The following is a 23,232-nucleotide window of genomic DNA, read 5'->3' on the forward strand; positions in this document are numbered from 1 at the left end:
AGAAGGCATAACCTGCTCTCTCTACTCCTTATCATGCATGCAAGTGTAGGGAGGTCTCTTTACCTTTCTGTACCTCAGTTTTCTCATAATATGGAAAATGGTATATCAGTTAGATGTTTTTGTCTACAAGTAACAGAACCCCACCCCAAAGAGGATTAGACAAAGAGACTGTTTATAATCACACACTGAAGTCCAAAGACAGGAGGCACTTCAGTGTGTCTGTTTTGTCCTCAGGCTGGCTCCGCTTATGACCCCAAGACGACCCCCACTCATTCATGCAACCTGTGCAGATGCAACTATGCACAGCAGCATAAGAAGGCCTACCTCCTTCCAGGGTCTCATTTAGACAATAAAGAAATCTTGCTCAGAATCTTCCCAGCATCCTGGTCCTCACCTTTCATTGACTAGAATTTTATCTCTTGTTCAGGGCTACACAATTCCTGTCGAGGATAATGGGAAAGCAATGACCCACCAGGATTACCCTTGTTACTGAGGGATGGGAACATGAGAAGGACCTAAGTTATATGAAAGAGGTAAACGCTCAAAAACAGTGAACCTCAACCAGCAAGAAAAAAAAAAGAGAGAAATAGTTTTTACATGGACAGCCAATGATGTCTGTGACCAGTGGGGATAGGAATATCTTTCCCACAGGGTTGATGTGAGGATAATATTTGAATGTTCCTAGAAAGTGGCCCAAAGAAGACATTTCATGAAAATTATTCTTCCTTCTGTTTTCCCTCTCTTTCTCTCCTTTCCTCCAGTTACAGTCTGGGCTTCTTTTTCTCTCCTTCATTTATTGGTTAAAGGGATTAAAACTACAGTATGCTAACCAGCCGCCTGAGGAGTGTCATAGTGTTCACGCCACCCCTGTGCCCACAGACTGTAAATTACCCCCAAAAGCCACAGGCTAATGTCTGACTGCTTTCTTGGCCATTCCAGCTGGGAGAACATTGAAACAGCACAGATCTAATTAGCAGCCGGGTCCTCACGAGCATTCTTTACACTGCTACCTAATTATTCACCCTGTAGAGTCAATTTGGGTGCAGGTTTTGATAACTGCAGCTTATCTGTGTTTAATCATCATCATAGGGACTCCCCTGGTGGTGCAGTGGTTAAGAATCCACCTGCCGATACAGGGAACACGGGTTCGAGCCCTGGTCTGGTCTGGGAAGATCCCACATGCCACAGAGCAACTAAGCCCATGCGCCACAACTACTGAGCCTGTGCTCTAGAGCCCACGAGCCACAATTACTTAGCCCGTGTGCCTAGAGCCTGTGCTCCGCAACAAGAGAAGCCACCGCAATAAGCCCACACACTGAAACAAAGAGTAGTCACCGCTGGCCACAACTAGAGAAAGCCCACGTGCAGCCACGAAGACCCAACGCAGCCAAGAATAAATAAATTTTTAAAAATCATCATCATAATTTACACTTAAATATTCTGTAGGTTTGTGGTACAATTAAAGTGACCACATATGCAGCTTGTTCAGAGTTTCAAATTAGAGCCCCGTGATTCATATGTACACACACAATTTTGTGGAGAGAATGGCACAGTTAACACTGTGAATATAATGATTTAAAATACTCAGTGTATGAAAGTACAGCAAAGTAAAGAATCTTATTATTTCCCTTTACCTGGTGAGCTTCTGCAAACTGACTTTATAGATTTGGGATGTTGGTTTTACTAACATGATAATAACAAAGAGTAGTTAAGACTTGTTGAAAGCTTGCCAGAAGCCACTTTTCTATGTGCTTTACAGTTATTAATTTAATTTAATGAATTTATTTAATTCAAATAACGAAACTGAGATACCAGGATTAAGTACCTTACTGAAGATCAGACGGTTAAAGCCAGAATTCAAACCCAAGCAGTCTTACTCCAAAGCCTACTCTCTTAATGATGTTCTAATGAAAATCCTATCATTGAAAAAAGCTTGAGTTAGGTTTGCTAATACTTGCAACATAAAGTGAAACAACCGTTGGAGCTCTAATAAAGACACACCCACGCTCTCTTTCCCTCCTCTACTCGCCACTCCTAGAGAACTATTTAGTATCTGTCACCTGCATTATAACCTGCTCTCTCCACCCTTCCTTCTCCTTCCTTGACTTCAGTTCAATTAGCCATTTTTAAAGACACACACACACACACACACACACACACACACACACACACACACACACAGAGTAGCTAGAAAGGCATTCTCATCCTACCCTTCCAAACTAGAAATGAGCTGAGCGAATGTTTGGCTATGTTAACTTTAGCTAGAAGCTTGACGTGGGATGAAGAGCTCCTGATTCCGCCCACAACTCCACCACCACCCCAATGTCCCAGCACTACTTCTGTCATTTTTTCCAACCTAGTACCTCTTCCTCTCTCCTCTCTCTTCATGCCCTTCCTTTACTTCCAAGTTATGCACAATATTTAATTTCTCTAGGAAACTTGAAAAGATGAACCTAAATATTGTACAGCATTCGGGAGTAGGGAAGATACAGAATTTCAAGCGCCCCTTTGGAGTTCTCGGTCACTCTGATTCACTCTGAGTCACTGTTGTATACAATTAAAGGCAATCATAAGTAACATAATCATTACCATGAGCCACCTTATCACCCAACCCTACCTCCCCAACACTACGCTACGGCATCTTGCTTCACTCACATCACTAAAGCAAGTGATGTCCTGAACAGTTCTGGATGTAGCCACAATTTTTTTTTTAATTTGTCATCTCGATACAATGTGAAAGAGTGGCCTGTTCTACACTTAAAAGACCCTACTGTACTATGGATATAGGTAAACAGATTTGCAGTGCCGGGTGAAACTAAGTTGCTCTTCAGAAGAAAGACCAGTTGCAGGCCAGGGAGAGGGTGCTGTAGATTCCAGTGTAAGAGAAACCAGAGCAGAAGAGCTAGCTCTGGAGGAACAGCAGAGATGAACCCCTAACTGACTTTGGATTGGAGAGACTGAAAAAGAGGAAGGTCTCAAGGGATGTTCTGAAGTGAAATAATTTGGAGACAAATAACATTGAACTGTGCAATGTCAGTTACCCTCATCCCTTACAAAATATTCAATAAAATTTGTACTGCTGCCTTGTGTTTTGATAGTAGAAAATTCTTTAAGAAGATTGCAAAGAACTGTTGAGACCTGTCTCCAAGTCAAAAGAGGGTGAAAACAGAGATACATTTCAGGGACAGATGACTTATTGATTACATGTGTAATAATAAAAATAATAAATTCCACCTCTTTGAGGATTAATCTTCCATTCCTTACTTGACATTCATTTCCTTCTATCTTTTGTCTATATCCACAACACCTTTATTCTCTGTTTTAGCAACAATCACACTTAAAGACAATTTATTTTACTTACATGTGCCATCCTCCCCACCCCCACATACACAAGCATACATGCACACCCACATTCAAATGTGATTCCGAGCTTCTTGAAGATAAGAAATCTGTCTCATTAATGTTGGTGTACCCAGTCCCCAGCATCTTGCATGTAACAGAATAGACATTCAATGTATGTTTACCCCAAAATACAAAGAAGCAGAACTCGAATAAAGCTTTTAACTCTATACAAAGGACTTCCACAACCAGATGGATTGATCATTAATGTTTTTTATCACTCGTGTTGAATGTAGTTATCTGAATTTGTATGGTCTTTCCATTTAACGAAAGCACCTTCTACATTCATAATGCTTTTCTAGCCCACAAACACAATGGTCAGTTCATAGCAGCACTATTTACAATAGGCAAGACATGGAAGAAACTCACGTGCCCATCAACAGAGGGCTGGCTTAAAAAGATGTAATATATATACATATATATATATATATGTATATATATATATATATAATGGAATATTACTCAGCCATAAAAAAGAAATTCTGCCATTTGCAGTGATGTGGATGGACCTAAAAAATATTATGCTTAGTGAAAATAAGTCAGACAGAGAAAGACAAATTAGGGGTATGGGATTAACAGATACAAACTACTATACATAAAAAAGATCAGCAACAAGGTTTTACTATACAGCACAGGGAATTATACTCAATATCCTGTAATATCCTATAATGGAATATAATCTACAAAAAAACTGAATCACTATGCTGTACACCTGAAACTAACACAATATTGTAAATCAACTATACTTCAATTAAAAGAAAACTAAGTCCTTTCTTTTAGAACTAAAACAAAACAAAACAAAAACACAGTGGTCTAACTGAAAATCTTACAGACCAATTTCTCATGAAAGTGTCTGTAACGTGTCCTGAACTTTTGGGAGAAAGACAATATAGACACAGTTCAAATATGACTAAAAATGTGCTTGTCCCTCCAGATCAAGAGAAATCATACATTTTACTGAAGCATCACTGAAATATTTCAGAGTCCAGACAGAATTATGTGGGAGTAGAGATGGTCAGCTACACGCTGGATATATTCTCCTACTCTTCATTTTAGCTCTAGAGCACCCCACCATTATCATCATTATTTAGCATCACCCATGGGCCCTAGACAGTACAGTCCCTGCATCCCTTGCAGCTAGATGTGGCCATTTGACCATATCACCACTAGCATAATATAAGCAGAAGGGATGTATGCAACTTCTAGGACGTTTTCTTATAAGGAAAACGCTTGACCCCACTTCCTCTTTCTCCCTTCCTTCTGACTAGAATGAATGACGTGGATCAGAGAAGCAAGATTCTACCATGAGGACAAGGGAAACATCTCAGAGCAGAGATTTTAACCAATTTTGTGCTGTGGATCTCTTAGGCAGTCTGGTAAAACCTATGCAGCCCTTCTTAGAGTAAAGTTTATAAATGCATAAAATAAGATACATAAGGTTAAAAAGGAAAATATATTGAAATATACATCTCAAAATTATGTTTAGAAGTTTTACTATTAATAAGTCTGTGTTGATTAACCATTAAATAGCAAGCTCTAAAGGCAGGTCTACTGTTAGTAGTGATATTAGTAGTGATATTATCAGATATTTGCAACAAATTAATATGACATAAAGTTATCTGTAGTTTCTATTGGTGGCAACTGCTACTATCATTGTTGGTTGTTGTCTACGTTTGAAAGTGAAAGAAGTACTAAATCTTATTTAGAGGTGAATGAAAAATAAAGAGTTAACATTTTCCATCCAAGTTCAACAGATTCCCTAACTTCTATGCATGGCCTCCCAAGGGTCCATGGATCAAAGGTTAAGACCTTGCTCTGGGGGATGGTGGAGAAATAAGATATAGGATGACCTTGTGGAACAGACCCATCTACTTGCCATGGATTTCCAACCTACCTCCTAACTGTTACATGAGAGAGAAAAAAATTATCTTATTAAAGCTACTGTATTTTAGAGTCTCTGTTATGGCAGCTTAATCTGTATTCTAATACAGTGGAATATCACAGCCCTTCAGAAACTGTCCTTTATTTGAAGTATACAAAAGTCAGCTTTCAGCTAGTGGGGAAATCAAGTGAAAAAAACCCAGAAGGGGTAGGGAGAAGGGGTGTCCAGAGCAACAGATCCCTCTTCATTTAGTCAGTTATGTATGCTTTGTCACTCAGGTCAGGCATTCTCACTGTGATTACTCTTCCGTCATCACTACCAGTTTCCTGGGGTCTCTGAAAAATGCAACCTCAGTCACTTCAAGTCAGAGAAGTTTGGATGCCTCCTGTGTTTGATGTGGCTGGAACCACATCAAACAACAGCAATAAAGAATGCTTCTGAAGGATTTGGTCTAACTGCCTCTCAGTATTTCTGAAGAAAGGCAGGAGAAAAAGCTTCCTCCAGCCATTATCGTGATTGCTCACAAATTTTCCATTTACTATGCAAATTTTAATCTCAGCCATTATATGAAACCAAATTAAAGCAGGAAACACTTGATCTGAACAATTCTCTGCCATTCTCTAGAAAAGCCTTATCCAAAAGAAATGAAGAAACAAGTAAAAAACGTTTCAGTTGTTGTTAAAAGACACCAAAAAACCAGTTGTGATAGGATTCTGAAAAACTTTTGATCACGCTGCTGGGCAGGCCTTTTTCTCGAGTCCCAGAAGAACAATTGGTTTTGTGTAAAAAGGTTACAGAAGATTAAAGTCAGAGGCGACAGCAACACAGGGTGTTTTGCAAACACCACATATCATGAAGTCAAAGGAACACAGATAGGAAAGGAAGGATTTACAAAATAACCTCTCATTGAACTCAGACTTTTTGTAGAAGACAAGGAAAAGTTCTGTCCTCTGTTTTAAGATAGATGCTGACAACTGAGGGAAGAGACTTAGGAAAAGCATATTGATGGCAATAACAACAACCTCTAATGTTGATCTAATTTGTGTAAAATTGGTATTATTTCTTCCTTAAATATTTGGGAGAATTCACCAGTGAAATCATCTGGGTCTGAGATTTTCTTTGTGGGACGTTTTCTCATTTTGAATATAATTTCCTTAACAGATATAGGGCTTAGAAATTTTATTTCTTTTTTGTCAGATTTGTTAATTCGTGTTTTTCAAGGAGTTTGTTCACTTCATCTAGGTCGTTGGATTTACTGGCATAACATAGGCTATGATATTACCTTGTTAACATTTTATGTCTCTAGGGTCTCTAACGATGCCTCCCTTTCACTCCTAACATTGGTAATTTACATTTTCTCTCTTTTGTTAAAGATTTATAAATGTTATCAGGTGTTTCAATGAGCCAAGTTTTGGCCTTGTTGACTCTTTCTATTTCATTGATTTCTGCTCTTTACTTTTTCCTTCTTTCTACTTACTTTGTACTTAATTTGCTTTTCTTTCAGTAGCTCCTAAAGGTGGAAGATGAGAGCACTGATTTTTAAAATTTTGTATTTTGTAATGCAAGACACTAATGCTATAAATTTCTCTTTAAGCACTATTTACTGCATCCACAAATTCTGTTACGTGTTTTTGTTATAATTCAGTTCAAAATATTTTCTCTTTTTCCTTGCGATTCCTTCTTTGAAGCATGTTGTTTATTTCTAAATATGTGGGGGTTTTTCTTGATTTATTTTTGTTGTTATTTTCTATTGTGTTCTAAGAACATACTCTGTATAAGTTCTGTCTTTTGAATTTATTCAGACTTCTTTTTACAGTTCAGCATGAGTTCTATCTTGGTAAATATTCTAAATGCACTTGAAAAGAATGAGTATTTTAGAGATGTTTGGTGTAGTGTTATGTAAATGTCAAGTTAATATAGTTGAGAGAATGGTTCAGACTTTCTATATCCTTTCTCATTTTTTGTCTACTTAATCTATCAATTACTGAGAGAGCGGTGTATTAAGATCTCCAACTATACTTGTGGCTTTATTTCTATCCATTTTTGCTTCATATATTTTGAGGTCCACACACACTTAGCATTATTGTCCTCTTAATGATTTTCCCTTTTATCCTTATGAAATGTCCTTCTTTCATTTGGTAATGCTTCTTGCCTTAAAGTCTACTCTATCTGACATTAATATAAATACATTGGTTGTCTGTCTTCAAGTTCACTGATCCTCACTTTGACAGTGTTCAATCTAATGTTAAGCCCATCTAATGAGTGTTTGATTCAGATACTGTATTTTTCAGTTCTATAATTTCTATTTTGTTCTTTTTTTAGAGTTTTCCATATCTCTTCTAAAATACCCAATCTTTTTACCCATTATAGCCATCATTTCCTGCAAATTTTAAAAACATATGTGTATTAGTTGTTTTACAGTTCTGTTTATTAATTCCAATAATTGAGTAATCTATGGGTCTGTTTCTATTGACTATTTTTTATTTTGATTATATATCCCATTTTCCTGTTTCCTAGTGTGCTTCATAATTCTTTTATTGTATTCTAGATATTATATATAAAAGAACAGTGATGAGTGAAGTAAAATACTTGGTTTTGTTTTACTTTGTTTTATTTCACAGCAAATACAAGCCCTTTTCTCTATCTGGAAGTTAGGGTGAGGAGCTTATCATTAATATTTCTTTTAAAGTCAAGTTCAGCTATATCTGGGGTACAGCTTTAAATCGATGGAAATCACCTGTGAGTAGTCCAACCCCCAACCTCCTGAGTCACAACCTTTCTTATGCTTTCAGTAGCTAAGCTGCAAGAAAATTGGCTACAGTTTCATATATTTTTGGAATATTTTTAATCTTTGGATTCATCTCCAGGCAGGGAGAATCCAAACACCACAGGAATGCACAGACCTAAGCAATTACTCTCTGCTTACCAGCCCTTCCTCCACTGCTACTATCTTACCAAAACTCATGGTTGGGGAGTGTCTTCAAAAGAGCAGGCAGATCCCAGCAATCTGTCCCAGAATTTAGGGCTTTTCAGACTTTAATTTATCCTGACAGCCCCTCCTGGTCCAAAGCCTAGCCTATTTCCCCTTGATCCTGCTTCCCTACAAGGAAGCTTTCTTAGGTAGAGAAGGCTGCCTTCACTCTCTGCTCTCTTATATCGGCTTCTTTCTCTCTGAAATTCAAGAGAGATTAAGGTTAATCAAAGCTTCCTCATGTGAATACCACCCCTGCCTGGTCCCATAGAAAACAATTTTTTCTAGGTTTTCCTTATGGTTTCAATGGGAGAGAAGGTCCCCCATGTCCTTGTCTATTCTCCCCAGAAGCAGAAACCCCCACAAAGCCTAAGTTCATAATCAATTCTTTTAAACTGTTTCCCAAACATGAAAAAAAAAAAAAAAAGATTGGAAACTCAGATTTGTTAAGGACAACAAAGAGGATGCAATATATTCACAAGAGAAGGTTGAAGGACTAGGAAATTTAAAGTAAATTAAGAAGCTTGGTTAGGTGATATTTCTTGAAGCATGAACAAAATGTACTATGTTAATTATTTTAATTTTATTATTCAAAAAGGTCCTCTTGGCCTGTGAAACCTGCATCTGTCCTGCCATGGAGCAATTCTGCCCATAGCTTTCCATGAGTATGCACTGTCATTTTCTTTCTGTAGTATTCTAACCTCGTTTAAGAGTTAACTTATAGGTGGCACTAATCTGCTTTTTCATCTAGGAAAAATAGTTTCATATACATTCTACCCCATTTTCTGAAATTTCCCTCTAATTAAGATTCTGGTAATAAGCTTTAATAAAAGGCTTTGGCATAGTATTAGTGACTGGCAATTTTGACACAAAAATAACATTTTCATGTCTTTACAGCCCCCAACACTCCTCCAAAGGTGTATTAGTCTGCTAGGGCTGCCATAATAAAATACCACAGATGGTGGTTTAAACAAAAGAAATGTATTTCCTCACAGTTCTGGAAGCCAGAAGTCCAAGATCAAGATTCCAGCTGATACAGTTTCTGGTGAGGACTCTCTTCCCAGCTTGCAGATGGTCACCTTCTTGCTATGTCCTCACGTGGTCTTTCCTCCACATATGTTCATGGGGGGACAGAGCAAGTTCTCTGGTGCCTCTCATCAGAGAACCCGCAAGGACACTAATCCTATTGGATCAGAACCCCGCCCTCATGACCTCATTGAACCTTAATTACTTCCTTAAAGGCCCCATCACCAAACTCAACCACACTGAGGTTTAGGGATTCAACATATAAATTGGGGGGCGGGAGGGGGAACACAAACATTTAGCCTATAACAAAAGGTATCTGGATATAACATTGTTTGGTTCTTGGTATAATTTCTTTCGCAATTTTTTTCTGTAATCTTTTTTTCTCTTTCATACAAACAACCATATTCACATGCCCATTCACACAGTGTTTTATGGAAAATCTCTATCATTAAGATAACTAGAGTTTAAAAGCAGAGGTAAGCACATGATAATATACGAAATGTCAAGACATGGTTTGTGGCATACACTTTCACCTCGGGAAGCACAGATTTATGCTGTTTTAGAAAAGACTTGTGGTTCAATTACTATAGAACAGAATTTTTAAAGAAAGCTTTTGTTTTTGCCCTAAAATATACTGTGGGTCAGTTCAGTCCAGGGAAAACAAAATTATAAGCCCCTTCCTCCAATGTAATTCATTCTGCTCCTGAAAGGTACGGTCTCATCAAATATTCCTGGAACATCTTCCATATCAATTCTAACCCATTTTAACAAAGCAGTATTTTTGTCAAAATCCCAGAAGTTGTGAAATGAAAATCTGTCTTCAGTGTCACCTACCTTCCATCTTGCACCGCCCCCTACACTTACATGGTAAGGTAAGGGTCTAGCAAAAAAGTGTAATATATGGCTCAGTGTGTTGGCTTTGGAAACAGATATGGGCTATAATTCTCATCACTAAGTGTGTGGACCTTAGACAAGGTACTTAAGCCTTTAATGCCTCAGTTTCCTCATTCACTGATTAAATATTTATTGAGCAATAATTATATGTCAGTCACTCTACTAGACACTGAAACTATACCAGTAAAAAAAGACACGTGAAGTCCCTGCCATCCCAGGGCTCAAAATGAGAATACTAACACATATTTCAGGAGATTTTTTTAAAGAATTACATAAGTGCTTCTTGGTGACAACTGCATATTAAATCCCCCAGGGAGCTTTAAAAAGAAATACTGATGTCCTATAGCCATCTACCTCCCAGAATCGGTTACTTCAGAATCTCTGCAGGGGAGACCTAGACACTGGTATTTCTTTAAAGCTCCCCAAGGGATTCTAATGCACAGCCAGAGTGGAAAACCACCAGATTACATAAAGCCATGGCACAGAGTGAGAAGTTAATAAATTGTAGGATAACCTTTGTAAACTCATGGTACTACAAGATGCAGACAAATTCAAAGAAACAGCATCCAACAGGAAAGTAAAACAACCCTTTTACTGAGTCAAAAATACCAAAGAAGAAAGAGAGAGCAATAGGAGATGAGGTCAAAAAGGTCCCAGGATATGGTCAACTAGTATTTAATAAGGGAGCCAAGAATACTCAATGGAGAAAAGACAGTCTCTTCAACAAATGATACTGGGAAAAATTATTCACACATAAAAGAATGAGACTAGACCCCTATCTTACACCACTCACAAAAATTAACTCAAAATGGATTAAATACTTAAATTTAATACCTGAAAGCACAAAATTCCCAAAGGAAAGCATAGGGTAAAATCTCCTTGATATTGGTCTTGGCAATAATGTTTTTGGATTTGACACCTAGAGCACAAGTCAGTCACAAAACAAAAACTAAACAGGTGGGTCTACATCAAACTAAAAAGCTTCTGCACAGCAAAAGAAACAATCAACAAAATGAAAAGGCAACATACAGAATGAGAGAAAATATTTGCAAACCACACATCTCATAAGAGGTTAATATCCAAAATACATGAATCCATACACCCCAATAGAAAAAAATCCAATTTAAAAATGGGCAATGTACCTGAATAGACATTTTTCCAAAGAAGATATTCAAACAACAAACAGGAACATGAAAAGATGCTAAGCATCACAAATCATCAGGGAAATGCAAATAAAACCACAATGACCTCACAATAAAACTCACAACTGTTAGGATGGCTATCATCAAAAAGACAAGAGATAACAAGCGTTAGCAAGGCTGTGGAGAAAAGGGAACGCTTGTGCGTGGCTGCTGAGAAGGTAAGTTGATGCTCCACTATGGAAATCAGTATGGAAGTTCTCAAATAATTAAAAATAGAACTACTATATGATCCAGCAATTCCCCTTCTGGGTATATACCCAAAAGAAACGAAATCACTATGGCAAAGAGATATCTGCACCTCCATGGTCCCTGCAGCATTACTTATGACAGCCAAGACATGGAAACAATCTAAGTGTCCATCAACAGTTGAATGGATAAAGAAAATGTGGCATATATATATATAGACATAGACACACACACACACACACACACACACACACACACACACACACACACACACACACTGGAATATTATTCGGCCATAAAAAAAGAAGGCAGTCCAGCCATTTGCAACAATTTGGATGGACCTTGAGGGCATTATGCTAAGTGAAATAAGTCAGAGAAAGACAAGCACTGTGTGATCTCACTTATATGTGTAATCTAAAACAACAGAACTCATAGAAACAGAGAACAGACTGGTGGTTGCCAGAGGTGGAGGGTTGGGGTGAGGGAAATGGCTGAAGGTGGTCAAAAGGTACAAGCTGCCAGTTATAAGATAAGTAAGCTCTGGGAATGTAACGTACGCCATGGTGACTGGAGTTAACACTACTGTGTTGTATAGCTGAAAGTTGCTAAGACAGATATGAAATATTCTCATCATAAGAAAAAACAACGTAACTGTGAGGTGATGGATGTTAACTGCAGTCATTTTGCAACGTATACATACATCAAATCATGATGTTGTATCCCTTAAACTTATACAATGTTACATGTCAATTACATCTCAATAAAACTGGATGGGGGGCATAGGTCCCAGGATGGAGGTGGGGAGAGGGGCACGGACCATGTAGGAGTCATGTGATCTGACACATTTTCATAGGATTTGCTCTGGTTGCTGTTCTGGAATACGCTGGAGGGAGCACAGGCAGAAGCCCATTGGCCATGAGGAAGCTACCGCAGTGATCCAGGTACGAGCTGATGGTGGCTTGAACCGGGGTGGTAGCAGGGGAGATATGAGAATTAGTCAGATCAGGACGCCTCTTGAGGGGGAAGCAGGAGAATTTGATGGTATGTTGGATGTAAAGGTGTGAGAGGAGAGGAAGAGTCAAGGATAGCTCCACAGACTCTGGCTGAACAAACGGAAGAATTCAGTGGCCGTTAACTGAAAGGGCAAAGTCATGGTAACTGTTATAATTAGCAAATATGCTATTCCTGTATGAGGGAAAATAATCAGTAGACTAATTCTAATTCACACCGAGTGTTAGTGACTAAGTTTTTTCTCCCGTTTATTAACAAACATTTATTGTATCTACAAAGTGCTAGGCTTTGTGGTGGGTACTCGGAACCCTAAGATGCAGTAACTTGACCCAAGGGATTTAAAGAGACAGAGTGAAACCTGAATGGGGCCTTGCAGACCTCAGAAGGAAACTGCCTTTTAGGAGATGTGCTTCGAGGCAAGGAATCCTGCTTTAATTTTCTAAAACTAATTAAGTAACCATTCTCTTACCAGCTGTGTAGTCTTGGGCACCTTTAAATTTTCTGGACCATAGTTTTCTAATGAATCTAACAAGAATAATGGACACTCAGTAATTATTGATTTCTTCTCTCCTAATACTTTAAATTGTAAATGGCCCCAAGTATAAAATTCAGGAGTATTCCTGCCTTGTTTGCCTATGAAGGAAATGACGGAAAATTCAGTTTGACTCCCCAGATACTCCACGTGGATGACTTGATACTTGCGTATTTCCCATTCTGAGATGGGAACTGAGTTCCTGCACCCCAGCTTGGTCCCCGGCCAGGGTGCTGCTCAGGGATTGTGCATCAAGGCCACTGCAAAAGCAAAGACTCCCAACATTTAGGGCACTGAGGCCTGTGCCAGCCCTGGCTTTACACACTCACATGCAGAAAGAATATCTGCTGCCAGATCTCCTGTGTAAGATACGGCATGAGCTGAAAGAATGGTCCCCATTGTGTGGGGCAGTGGGCATGTTCTTTCCTAAGTGCCAAGTCCTCATGGAAGCCTGAATTCAGGATGCGGGATTAAACCGGAGTCACCTGATTACCTCCTTCGCTCCGCAACCAGGAAGGGCACCCAGGTCCTGAGTATCCCCAGGGAACCAGTGTCTATTGCAGCTCACATGACAGCTGGGGGGCGGCACCCTCCACCTCCTGGCATACTCAGAGACTCACCCGAAAGCTGGGTGGAGACCGTGGGGGTCCATTTAAATAACACACTCCTCCCAGGGCCTAAGAAGTGGTTGCCTCTAGGGAGGGGGACTGAGAGAATAGGGGCAAGTGTGGGATTCTCTCCTCCATTTAAACAATACTGAGCATCTGCTATGTGCCTGTAGCTGTTTTAGGACCTGGAGACACTGTTGTGAACAAAAAAATGCAAAACTCTCCACCCTCATGGAGCTTATTTTCTACTGGGGGCACAGACAATAGATAACATACATTTTTAAATGTCCTAAACTTAGACAGTTATAAACACTGAGCGATAAATGTCTATTACACAATATTGAAACTGTCTGTTTACCCATCTGTCTCTTTCACTAGAAGGCAAGCAACCTGAGGACGGGTATCAAGCTTGGTCCTGACTCAAGGCTTTTGCACTTACTGTTCCCTCAGCCAGAACACTTGTCCCCACTCTGCACTTAGCTCTTTCCCTCACTGCATCAAAGTCTCTGCTAAAATGGAACTGCCAGAGAGAAGCCTTCTCTGACCAGTCTCTCTAAAGGCACCTTCCATCCCAGGTGGCTAGCCTCTTCCCCAGCCTTATTTTTCTTTATAGCACTTACCACTCCTCTACGTTACAGCATATATGTATTTGCTTACTGTCTATCTCCCTAGGGGAAAGTCTGTTCCAAGAGGGAAGGGACTTTTTCTATCTGGCTTCCTCTGTACCCTGGCACCTACAGGGCAATTTGCTGACTGGATGAATGAACGAGTGTTCTGCGTAACCCCGTGCCCAGCAGTGGACCCGTAAACGGTCCAGGGAGCACATGTGTACACGTGCATGTGCGCAAACAAAATGATGACCTGTGTGGGGCTCCCACAGCATAGGCCTGCAACGATCATTCGAGAAGGATGAAGGGCAGCAGGAAGGGTCTGGACCGCAGGGGTGAGGGTTGCAAGCACAGAGCATGGCGGGGAGGCTTCCGCTCTGACCCCCACGTGGAACGGCGAGAATGAGAGGACAGGACAGCCTGGGCCTGCAAGCCTTTCCTGTTTTGTTTCCTTTGCCAGGACTCAGGGAGTCCCGAGTCGGGATGGAGAACCAGACTGGACAGGGTATATTTGGGGATAAGACACTGGATCTGAAACAAGCTGAATGCCTGCAGGAAGGGGAGAAACAGAGCTCACCAAACAAACATTGCTCTGAGCCTCCAGATTTCCTCTGGTTTAAATCTTACGCTCACTCATATTCAGAACTCCGTCATTCACGCCCCTCTTGCCTTTCCTGCTCCCGATCTGAACATGGGCTTCAGGGTCCCCTAAGAGCTTCTCAGAGCAGAAACTCAGAGAGCAAGACTTGAGCTGGAACTCACTCTGTAGAGCAGAGCTCTCCAAAGACTTTGTAGGAAGAACTACCATGAATTTTCTTGATCCTTTTGAAAAATAACACAGGCCCATTTGTACGTATTTTCAAAAAAGCACAGAACAGAATATTTTTTTAATCATTCATAGTCCACCACCCAGGAATACCGCTGTTAACATTTTGGTGTATTTCCTTCAAGTCTTTGTTCTTAGACAATTGGGATCATATTGAATATGTAATTTTCAATTCTGCTCTTTCACTAATATTCTTCCACAAGCTTTTTCTCACACCACTGGGAATTCTTTGAAATCTTCATGGGAGAATCTATCATGTATTATCTCATCTTATTGTTGGATGTTCACTCTCCTCAAAGCTGAGTGGTCTTGGGTTCTGTGCTGACTGAGAGAAGGGTCTGGGTGGAATGGAAGGTGCCAGGGCTGGCAGCCCCACCATCCACCTGGGAAACCTGGGCCTGTGATGGTGACGGATCAGGGAAATGGAGACACCATCTTGGAATCTTACCATGTGGAGCTTCAAGATCTGCTAGTTGATCTTGATCTACTGTTTGAAGACCCCAGTAACAGGAGCAAAAGAACCAAAAACAAAGAGTGGTGGAAGAAGTGCTGTATGATGACAAAGGAAGACAGTGGAAGAGGAAGCCCTAATCCATTCATATCTTTAGATATGCCAATTCGGTTATGAGATTTTAACTCTTCTAGTAGTTTGAGGCAGTACACCAACTTCAACTTTGGAAGCATTTTTTGCATTTATGAGAATAAATGTGGACTGTGTGTGTCTTGGGAACACTTGGGTGCCACAATGGACAACCACATGCAGCCATCCTAATGGTGGAATGGTTGGCCCAAGTGGCCTAAAGGTCTTCTCTCCAGTCTCCATGGTTTGCTTGCTGGTCAACGGTAGTAATATCTCACACACCATTTACACCGTTTTGTTGTGTGGGTTTTGGTTGTTGTCTTGTTATGTATTAAAAGTTTGTTTTAGTTAAGCCTGCAGCTGTTTTTGCACAGCCTGTGAGCTAAGAATGATTTTTATATTTTTAAAGGGTTATTAAAAAAAGAAGACATATATATATATCAAACCATCATGTTGCACACTTTAAATTTACAATTTTATATGTCAATTATACCTAAAAAAACTGAAAAAAAAATATCTAGCATTTTTTTCAGCCAAAAAAAGAAGAACACAAGACAGAGATCATATATGTCCCACAAAGCCTAAAATATTTACTATCTGGGTCTTTACAGAAAATGTTTTCTGACCCTCAAGCTACTCTACTACTACTGCAGCTCTGCACAGCTCTTCTCTTACACAAATTACAATTATCCAAAGCGTTTGACTAATGCTTGCGTAAAACCACAGTGCCCGGCTTACTTCATGTCTTTTAGACTAAACAAGGTATGCTGTTCCAGAAGCAGATGATAACTGGAAAAACCGTTTACTCCCCAACAGCTATAGATAATGATACCTTCATACCTTGTGCAAATCTTCTTTCCCTATGTGTAATTGTGACTTAAACAGCTCCTTCCATGATAGGAGGGGATCACAAAAGGGAAGTCCCCTCTTTCCTTGATGATGAAGTAGGACTGCATAAGGGAGCTTGAAAATCTATTCAGTGTGCTATCAATGTAAGGAGGTAGTATTGGGGTTTTTTAAGTACGGGAGTTATGCGTTAGAAGTTTTCAGGTTGAAAAGATCAGATGCATTTGCATGTGACCTCAGGTGACTGCATTTTATGATAAAGATACAGGGGAGTGAACAAGCCTAGGAAACTATTACTACCCTGAGTACTGTACAACGACAGTCAATTCTTGTCTTGCAGGGCTTGAACTCAAAACACTCAGAGGCAGCAGTCGAATTGGTAATGAGAGAGGAGAAAAGGAAACCAAGTCACAAGGAGAGCAGACTGAGTAGAGCAGGAGGCATTATGTCAGAGAATTTTAAGCCTGAGGGTCTGTGTTCTAGAACCATTGCCCGGTCTTTTTCTGGAGCTGCTGTAGTGTCTTCAGGGATTGAACAACACTGTACAGAAGACTGAAAACTATTCATGAATAACGGTGTTTTACAAATGGAAGGGTTTCCTTCTCATATTAATATGTTAATTTGAACCCTGTCATGATATCCCCCTACTACTATTTTATGACAATTGCTGTGATATTCACTTTTACTCAGCTAGCATTTTAATATGGTAAAGTCTTTAAAAGATACTGATTTTTAAATTTTGTAATTGTGAAACAAGTTACATGTCATGGGGGAAAATTAAAATTCTAGAAAAGGTTATAAAGAGGAAAACAAAACTCTACAGACCCACCCACGACCCTACCTACCGCCCCGCATTTTTGTTCCCCAGAGGCAGTCACTGCCATCAACTTCTTGGGAAGCCTGTCAGAAAGGCCATCTGTGTACTGATGTTCATTTTAACTTAACTTCCCCAAGACAGAAGTATGGTGTTGTCAGTCCCAGGACGTCCTGGTGACCTCCTGTCTTCACCATGCTTTTAGCCAATAGGCAGAACCTGAAGGCACCATGTCTCCCAGAACAGCACCTGTCACCATGCTGGCCTCAGGTAAAACTGTAACATGAACCAGCTGTCTCGGAAACTCTTCTTCCTTCCTCTCTCCCCTCTGAATGTCCCATCATTTCTCAGGACAACCTGTGCCCTTGTGCGGCCCGTGACCATGCCTCACCCAGACCTCTCCTGCTCAAGTAATGACTCATGCTTAAAAAACTATCCTGTAGGGCTTCCCTGGTGGTGCAGTGGTTGGGAGTCCACCTGCCGATGCAGGGGACACGGGTTCGTGCCCCGGTCCGGGAAGATCCCATGTGCCGCGGAGCGGCTGGGCCCGTGAGCCATGGCCGCTTAGCCTGCGCGTCCGGAGCCTGTGCTCTGCAACGCGAGAGGCCACGACAGTGAGAGGCCCAAGTACCACAAAAAAAAAAAAAGACTATCCTGTACTCTATACCCCATCAAATCTTTCAGTGAGATTTATCAGTGAATACTAGATTGTATTAATTCTAAAGGATCTTTTTGTTTTAGAAAAAAATAACACAATTGACTCAGAAGAAGAAATCTGTAACAGTGGAATTTACCATTAATAGCCCTCAAATATTTGTTGAATGGCTTCAAGGTGCCAGGTATGGAGCTAAGGGGTAGAAACTCGTAGATTGGAGGGAACCAATATCTACTATGAACAGACTCCTGGGCTTATTTCAGAGCAGATTCCTGGGCTTGTTTCAGAAGGGCATAGCATGACTAAAATGACTGCTGAGGAGTGTGGGAAAGAGAAGACAATCCAAAATAATAGTAACAGGCTCATGAGTCGAAACTCATGGCTTCTCTTTGTTTTCAGTTCCTATCTTGTGGAAGATTGTGCTGTTTTCACTCTGTCACAGAACAGATGGAACCATGATTTATGACTCACAGTTTATGAAGCTAATTTAATATTCTACCACACTTCATGCTCTATCACGTTTCCCACATTTGCAGTATTTTTTTCTTCCGAGACATTTGTCACAAAAGGAACACTGGGATGTTGGGAGGGGAGAAGAGGGAGGCACCGTAAAATAGGGGAACTAGTGACATTGTAGGGGGCATTCATGCATCCAACAAATGTTTAGTGAGCCCTTTCATATGCCAGGCACTGCTCCAGGGACTAAAAATCCTATCAATGAGTCAAAAAGGTCTTTGTTCTGTGAAGGAGAAAAATATTGAACAAGTAAGTTAACAAATAGCAGGGTCATCTCGTAGAAATGCTTTGAAGAAAATAAAATAGGGTAATGTTATAAAGAGTGACTGGAGCTGGACAACATTAAATAGGGTGGTCAAGGGACGTCTGTCACAGAAGGTGCCATTAGGAGATGCCTAAATGACAAGAAGGAAGTGGTTCTTCAGAAGTCACAAGAAGTGGATTCCAAGAAGAAACAGAGAGCACACAGGCTGCGAAGAAGTTTGGAGTGCACAAGATACAGAAACGAGGCCAGTGTGGTTACATTCACCAACCTACGCATAGCTCCCTCCTGCCCCTACTCTCCATCCAGCCACTGATGTGGATGCCATGGGGGCCATGGGCCAGGATGGTGGCTTTATGTTGTTTTGCACATCAAATAAAATACTTCCTGGCTCTAATTAGAAGATTTAGTGTAGCTCGGGTGGAATTCTATGTCTAATTAGAAGATTTAGTGTAGCTCTGGTGGAATTCTATTTCCCACTTCACATGACGGTTCACAAGAAGTCAGCTAGCAGTGTGATTCCAATAGAATGCCAACCTTGCAGCCTGGGGAAAGAATCCAAACATGAATGGCAGAAGATCTGCGGTGGGTGGTGGTATTGATTTTCCTCTGATTAAACTTGTTTGTAGGGAAAACTCAAAATTGTTTTCTAGGTAAATCTGATGAAATAATCACAGCAAAGGTGATTATGTTCATGGCAACGCACTTTGTAAACTTTTATTCCAGTGTATGAAGCAATAAACTATATGGGTCATAGTGAATGATCTTCATCAATACTTTCCACAATTCCTTTATCTACAATTGTGAGAATTTTTTAAATCTTTGAAAATTGAATATTTTTCATAATTCACTTCGCAGCAATGCCTGCCTGATCTGAAATGATGTGAGGTTACTTACAATCTTTATCACAATCAGTGTCAATATTCATATATACCCACCTAGTGGCAAAAATATTTAAATGCTTTATTAAAAGATATCGCCCCAGTACCTGCTGGGGGTATTTATATTATAAATCTATCATTTTACTTATATAAAGTCTGAAAAATTATGAATTCTGAAAAGTACTGACACAAGGTTTACAAGAGCAAACTTGCACTCATGAATCTCCGAATATTTTTATAATTTTAATCTTAATACAAACACCCTGAAAAGGTCTGCTAGTATGCTAATGAGTAAATGGTGAAGAGAAAAAAATGCCTGGCTGTCCAGTAGCTGTACAAGAAAGAACCACAATAAGGTATAGAATATTCATGACAACATACTGTGAACTTTTATGCCCAGGGTCTGTGTGAAGCTAAGCTATTTATGTCCTAGGTGTGTCCTAGTAACCGTTGTATCCCCAGCACATAGCTTAGCTGGCCCGTAGTAGACACTCAGTAAATATTTATTAATTGCTGGGGTTTTTAATTATTATTATAAGTTTTTTTGCGGTATGCGGGCCTCTCACTGTCGTGGCCTCTCCCGTTGTGGAGCACAGGCTCCGGAAGCGCAGGCTCAGCGGCCATGGCTCACGGGCCCAGCCGCTCCATGGCATGTGGGATCTTCCCAGACCGGGGCACAAACCCGTGTCCCCTGCATCGGCAGGCGGACTCTCAACCACTGCGCCACCAGGGAAGCCCAGTAAATATTTATTAAATAGCTACTCTGCTCTTAATACTTGGCCTCACTGCTACCCACCATGCTTGCTATCTCAAGTGAAAACTACGCATCAACTCGTGATGCTGTTTCTCCTGAGTTCTCTGCCAAGCCAAGGTCGGGATGCCCGTCAAACAGATGTTTGCCATTCCTGAGACTCGCATGACTCTCTGATGGCAAGAAGAAGCAGTTTACTGCCAAAGCCCAATTTATATTTTGGGGAAATCTGCTAGTTCCTTTTTTTAATTAAAAAAAAATGCTCAATTTAAAAGAGCCCCGTGACTCTCTGATCCAAAGAAACACTCTGAATCATTAACAATCTCCACCAGCAACTTTAATGAATCTGAATCTGTTTTCAAACTCTTTCTACTCAGATCTTAACCCTTTTCCCCCAGCCTCCCACAGCCTCCACCAAGACTTTTATCAGTACGTATCAATCAAGAGTACCCATTCCAGGGCTTCCCTGGTGGCGCAGTGGTTAAGAGTCTGCCTGCCATTGCAGGTGAGACGGGTTTAAGCCCTGGTCTGGGAAGATCCCACATACCATGGAGCAACTAAGCCCGTGCGCCGCAACTCCCGAGCCTGCGCTCTAGAGCCCGTGAGCCACAACTCCTGAGCCTGCGAGCCACAACTCCTGAAACCCACATGCCTAAAGCCCGCGCTCCGCAACAAGAGAAGCCATCGCAATGAGAAGCCCGTGCACCGCAACGAAGAGTAGCCCCCGCTCGCCGCAACTAGAGAAAGCCCGTGCAGCAACGAAGAACCAAAGCAGCCAAAAATAAATTAATAAAATTAATTAATTTAAAAAAAGAGTATCCATTCCATTATCATGCTTGTTCTTCTATTGACTCAGCCAAATGAGGGTCAGCAGAACCCAGAGTCTTCCCAGCTGCCATGGCTGCAGCTGCTTCCCCTCCTGCCCCAGCCCCCAGCAGGCTGTCCTTTACTTCTTAGAGCTGAGGAACCGCGAGCTCTGCCACTGGTAAAACAAGTATAGGATCTCTCTTCATAAAGCAAGATAAAGAAGGTGTTATACACTGGCATGCCAGGGGAGCTGGACAGGCCACCCTGCTTCCTATGTGAGAAGCAGCTGGAATGGGAGCCTAGACTGGACACTGGAACTGAAAGATGAGAGGCAGCAATACGGTGGAAGGCCATGCCGTGTGCAGGAAAGAATAAACATAAGGAAAAGAGACCACTGAGAAGGATGTTGAATTATACCTTTGGTCCCAGACTGCTCCCAGGAATCCCAGGCCTATCTGCAAGTCTGGTGTATCCCAACAGGACACATCATCAACCAATGGGTCCAGAATCTGGGACAGAGGGATGTGATGGTTAAAATGCAAAAACAAACAAACAAACAAAAAGTCCACCATCAACAATGAACGAACACACAGCACAAGACCTCATCATTTCCATCATTTTACCATCAACCAAATAATACCAGTTTGGGCAATCCTTGGCTTGCTTTTATTTTCCAGCAATATCCCAACAACTTGGGCCACTTTAAAACAACCCCCTGCACTTGACTGAGACTTAGTAACAATACTGAGGTCACTATGGCCTCAGCTCTAGGCAGGGAAATGATCAACTCCAGGGAGGGTCCCTGCCACCACCCAAGTGCCTCCCCAAAAGGAGACCTGAATAGAGAGAGAGAAGGTTGCATTTCCCTCTAAGCTAAAAACTCAGACTTAAGATAAAGACCATGCTCTGTTCTGGACCTGGACATATCGATCCATCCTGCAGAACAAGCATGCCCCTCCCTTCTATTCAGGAATTCGAAGACTAAAGCGTTCTTGGGTCTCCACCTATTGCATTTGGAATTATAAGGGGAGAGGGACCACCTCCTGGCATTCCTGCAAAACCTGCTCAGCCTATCTTCACAGCTCCATTTAAACCCTCCTGTGTCCTGGAAGAAGGGCAGAGAAACCACTCTCCAGGGCTTGTGCACCAGAGACAAAGGCCAGCTGAGATGAGCATCTGCTTTCACTGTTTCTGCTGCTTTGGGGTCAGGCGATTGGATGGTCTCAAGAGATGCTTTCCCTGCCTAGAATTCCAGAGAAGACCGGACTCAATTAGGACTTGGCTTCTTCGTTAGACACTTAGCCAATTGGTCCCTGTCTCGGTGCCTCAGCCCCTACCCAAGACCCAACTGCAGCCAGCACTGACCAGTGAGCGCCCTCAGTTGCCAGGGTGGAAAGGAATGTGTGGAGTAAACCACGCAACACACTCTCACTACTAGGGGAAAATGTGCTCCCCAGAACATCAGTGGAGAGCAGCATTTTGGTAGAATTTTTTTTTTTCTGAAAAATTATTCATTCAACCAGTGTTTTCTCACACACTATGCTGGGCCATAGGGATGGAGTGTTGAACTTGACCATGGCCCCTGCCTTCACCTAAGCTTACTATTTAAGCACAGGTTTGAGATCCAACTGATCTGACTTCTAATTCAGTTGCTTAGCTTTGCAGGGCCTCCTCAGGACAATAAAATTACCACAAAGGGTTATAATGAGGGTTAAATGAGATCATCCATGGGAAGTATTTGGCCCACTGCCTAGCTCTGAGTAAATGGTAGCGATCCGTGATTATTATTCCATAAAGGCCTCAACCGGCCAGCCTCTAGGTCATAGGAGGCACGCTGGAAACTGAGCACCAGAGGCCAGAATGCCCTCATCTGTGTATAAAGGGCCTCGAGCTGATAACCAGACCCAGCATGCGAAAGGACATCTGGTTCCAGACAGCACAGCCCCAGAGCTCTCAGCGGAAGCTCACCAGCCAC

The sequence above is a fragment of the Lagenorhynchus albirostris genome, chromosome 11, assembly GCF_949774975.1.
Source record: "Lagenorhynchus albirostris chromosome 11, mLagAlb1.1, whole genome shotgun sequence".
Lineage (NCBI taxonomy): Eukaryota > Metazoa > Chordata > Mammalia > Artiodactyla > Delphinidae > Lagenorhynchus > Lagenorhynchus albirostris.